Source organism: Artemia franciscana, unplaced genomic scaffold, assembly GCF_032884065.1.
Source record: "Artemia franciscana unplaced genomic scaffold, ASM3288406v1 Scaffold_4304, whole genome shotgun sequence".
NCBI classification, from domain to species: domain Eukaryota; kingdom Metazoa; phylum Arthropoda; class Branchiopoda; order Anostraca; family Artemiidae; genus Artemia; species Artemia franciscana.
Window position 1 is genome coordinate 14,803 of NW_027064807.1, and position 4,934 is coordinate 19,736.

The following is a 4,934-nucleotide window of genomic DNA, read 5'->3' on the forward strand; positions in this document are numbered from 1 at the left end:
ATAATCTTTTTATCCCTGAAAATTTCAGGGCTCTTGTACTCCCAAGATCAAACGAGGCCATCAATTCTATTGCAAAAAATGTGTTTAAATAACTTTCAATTTTCATTATTTACGGCTCTTATCCTACTATCTGTAGGCATCATGCCACTCTAAAGGCAAGTTGATAGACCTTTTGACCATTCTAAACAAACTAGCCATCTCAAAATTTTCGTCAGATGTTTTTGGACGTAAAAGGTTTCTACCACCACGCCTTCCATACGAAAAGGGCATGTGAAAATTTAATATTAAACAATACATTTGCAAAATTTCCAAACAAGGATGAAAAAGGACTTTGTAACATAAAGAAAAAAAAAATCAAAATTTGAGTTTTAAAGGCCAAACGAAAATACTGAACAAAACATAGACAGCAAGTATTTTGAAAGAAATATATTTCGAAAGAACTCTAGTTTTCATCTTTTTATTTGTCTTTATGTTATGACAGGCCAATGTGGTTTACGAAATTAAGGATTTTATACATTTGAAAGAAGAAGCTCGATGATGACAATTGCTAAAAATCAGTGTTTTTGGACCAAATCTTGAAAAAATAAGCTGTTCCAATTTTGTGCATGATTAAAAATATTTTTTTTACATATAAATCAGAGTTGTAAGGATCTGAGTTCTTTCACCTTACACTTAAGAAGTAACCAATCAGAGTGAAACGTGTTTCAAAGCTAAACAATTTAATTAAGATAGAAAAACCATCTGCGCGCCTGCTGCGGTAGCGGCAAACTTGTAAGAAATCAGGTTATTGGACAAATAAAAGAAACGTGCTTGATTAGATTCTTGTGATTTAAAAATGATCTCGTTTAAGAAGGCGTTCATGAAGTATCTATTTTAACTATTACAATCACGTGATGACGCGTCCTAAGTATCACAAAAGCCAAGTAAAATAGAGACAAAAAGGATTGGACCATTGAACTGATCATGCTCAGTTTTCGGGAGCTAGTGTCATACGACGTCATACAAGAAATCACTATAATAATAATAATAATAATTTATTTATCACCCACTTCACAAAACAGAGGTTAAGTGGAGTAAAATACAAAGAAAAACAGCAAAAGTAAAACAAGAAAAAAATTTAATCACATACAGAAAAAAGAAGGATAAGGCGATGAAAACATCCTAGCCTATAAAGCGCTTCAATAGCCAGCTTGGCAGATAATTTTTCAAAAGCACCAGTAATATCTGTCGCACAATACTTTTAACCAGTTTTGTATTCTGGTAAGAACGAGGTAGATAAAAATTAATTTGCAGTACCGGTAATAATTTATGCAAATGCATTTTAGATCACCAGTCAACAGAAATGGCCTAATACCAGAACAGAAGAGTACAGAATGATCACAAAAATTTGAGTAAACCCGAGTTAGCACTCTTCTCCTATAGTGTCCAAGATTTGCTACAATCTTAGAGTAACCGAGCCTCAGCTTATCACTAATATCTCTGACAGCACGAGACCGGAGAGCATTCATAGAATCGCAAACTGTTATACCAAGCCAACGAAACGATTTAACACGTGGGATACTAAAACCACCGCAGTGTAGTGATTCTGAACAATTATTACCGTTGAAAACAAGAAACTCGCACTTGTCAGTATTTAGGTACAGGCCGATATCGCGGAAAGCAGAAGTAACTGACTTCACTGAACGGGCAAGACAAGACTCATTTTGTTTAATCAGAAGAAGGTCATCTGCATAAGCCAGGTATGTGATAGCAGATGGTCCTAGTAGGCACGTAGTCGAAATTTTGATAATACATTTTCAATACAAGCATTAAAAATATACGGCGAAAGAACTCCCCTTGACTTACACCGCAACGAAGAGGGATATGACCAAATAAGAATTATCTAATGACTTAAGGCGAAGGTAAAAATGGGAGTACCAAAACGAAGCACGTGAATTACCGACGGATTTACTCCTCTCTGGCAAAATGCTGTCCATGCTTGAGTGAGACAACGCTGTCAAATGCCTTAGACAAGTCTAGGGCTGCGAAATGAAGTACGCGACGAGTGCGATGGACATCTTTTAATAAAGAAGTCAAAGCACGGTGAGCATGCTGACAGCGTAGCCAGATCTAAACCAAATTGATTATCATCATTATCATCATCTGATTATCATCAGAGACGAACATACGCAATAGCATCTTGAGCATATTCATGCAGATGACGGGGACTGCCAGCATATGACGAAGGTAAAATCGTTAATATTCCAACGTTTGTGGTATTACCATCATTTACAACTGCATCTCGCAAATGAATGTATTATTCAGAGCGGAGCTTGGTCTGATTGAGACGGATAAATAGTAAATGTTCTGATTCAATTTTTGCATACATATCAACGAAGTATTGGTGAAACAATTGACAGCATTTTAAAATATAATTGTCTTCATCCTACGAATCATTAGTCTATAGGAATAATAATGTATTGCGCTGCATTTCTTATTCATTTCTTTATTAGTGGCTGGATTTATTAATTTAACATTAAAGTGATAGCCGTCGGCTCTATCCCAAAAATGATAGGATATTGTAGGAAAATCGATGAGTTTCAGCAATTCTTACCAACTGAGCATAATTCTTACGACCAGAACATAAGTAAAAAAAAAAACTAACAAAACTAAAAAGAAGGTAAAAACTACAAAAAAACTCAAAAGAAAAAAAAAACTAAAAACTAATAAAAAAACTAAAAAATCTAAAAATCTAAATAAACTAAAAAAGAAAAAAAAGGAAAAAAATAAAGGAGAAAAACAAAACTAAAAAACGAATGTATATACAGACCGGGACACCGGGATACAAATGACGACCGGGACACAGGGAATATAAATGACGACCGGGACACAGGGACACAACTACAACGGGGACACCGGGGGAAACAGGGGGATATAAATGACGACCGGGACACCGGGACAGGGAATGGTCGATTAGCAATCACCATCAACAAAGCTCAATATATATATATATATATATATATATATATATATATATATATATATATATATATATATATATATATATATATATATATATATATATTCCCAGGTGGGACATAGGGACACAACTACAATGGCACGTAACTAATATGGCGCGTAACGACTTACGCGCACGGGGGGGCTTGGGGGGCGCGAAGCACCCCCACCAACTAGGTGTTGGGGTGGCGCGAAGCGCCACCCCAACAGCTAGTATCTTCTATATATATAAAAATAAGTTGTCTGTCTGTGTGTCTGTCTGTGGATCAGGTGACGTCATGTTTCTGTGTCCACTGACGTCATGAAATTAGTTGTCGTCATTTTTGCTCTGACGGTGACGTCATTCAAGATATTTAAGACATATGTTCACGTAGAAATCTATTAATGTTTAAGTTTACAATGACTGATGAACTTACCATGGCAAAAGCCGATGAAGATGCTCAAAGAGTCTATGCCAAAAAACTTGCTGCTGATAGAGAAAGTCAGAAAAGAAAGCGTGCCGAGGAATCAAAAGAACAGCAAGGAAACAGGCTTAAGGCTAAAGAACGCAAAACCGCGCAGTTAGATGAAGATCCACCTGGACAGCGAGAGTCAAAACATATCAAAACTGAAAATGATAGCGATGATGATTGGGTTTGGGATTTTGACTTGGATAAGGTCATCAATGCCTACCAGATTTTAGTTAAAAAAACAAAGGTTCGGCGATATGTATTTCATAGTGAAGCTGAAAAATAAAGAAGAAAAAGAAAACTGAAAAAAGAAAAAATGTAAAAAACTAAAAATTACTAAAAAGAAAAACACTCAAAGAGAAATTACAGACCGGGACACAAATGACGACCGGGACAGAGGGAATATAAATAACGACCGGGACACTCAAAGAGAAATTACAGACTGGGATACCGGGACACAAATGACGACCGGGACACAGGGAATATAAATGACGACCAGGACACAGGTATTTAAGAATATCGTTCAAAGACAAATTTGTAATTGTAAGAAGACCGTTGAAAGAGAAAGCCCTCCAGCGTCCCCGTTGTAGTTTTGTCCCTGTGTCCCGGTCGTCATTTATATTTTTTACTTATGTCCTGGTCATTATGGCTTATGTATGGTCATTTATATTGCCTGTGTCCCGGTCGTCATTTGTATCCCGGTGTCCCGGTCTGTATATACATTCGTTTTTTAGTTTTGTTTTTCTCCTTTATTTTTTTCCTTTTTTCTTTTTTTCTTTTTTAGTTTATTTAGATTTTTTAGTTTTTTATTAGTTTTTAGGTTTTTTTTTCTTTTTAGTTTTTTTGTAGTTTTTACCTTCTTTTTAGTTTTTTTAGTTTTATTTTTTACTTATGTCCTGGTCGTCATTTATACTCCGTGTCCCGGTGCTTTGTTGATTGCTAATCAAACATTCCTTTTGTCCCGGTCGCTTTCTCTTTGAGTGTCGTCATTTTTTTTTTCTTTTTTAGTTCTTACCTTTTTTAGTTTTTTTTTAGTTTTTTAGATGAAAATTTTTTTTTAGTTTTTTTCTGTTTTTTCTTTTTAGTTTTTTATTGGTTTTTACCTTTTTTTTAGCTTTTTTAGTTTTTTTTTCGTTTTTTCTTTTTACTTTTTTTTTAGTTTTTATCTTTTTTATTTTTTTTTATTTTTATTCTTAATTTTATTAGTTTTCTTTTTCTCTTCTATTTTTCAGTTTTTTCCTTTTTTTTAGTTTTTTTTTTTAGTTTTTAGTTTTTTTTAGTTTTTTACCTTTTTTTAGTTTTTTTTAGTTTTTTTAGTTTTTTAGCCTTTTTATTTTTTTTTATTAGTTTTTAGTTTTTTTGTAGTTTTTGCTTTTTTTTAGTTTTTTCAGCTTTTTTTTTAGTTTTTAGTTTTTTACCTTTTTTAGCCTAAAACTTTATTAGTTTTCTTTTTCTCTTCTATTTTTCAGTTTTTTCCTTTTTTTTAGT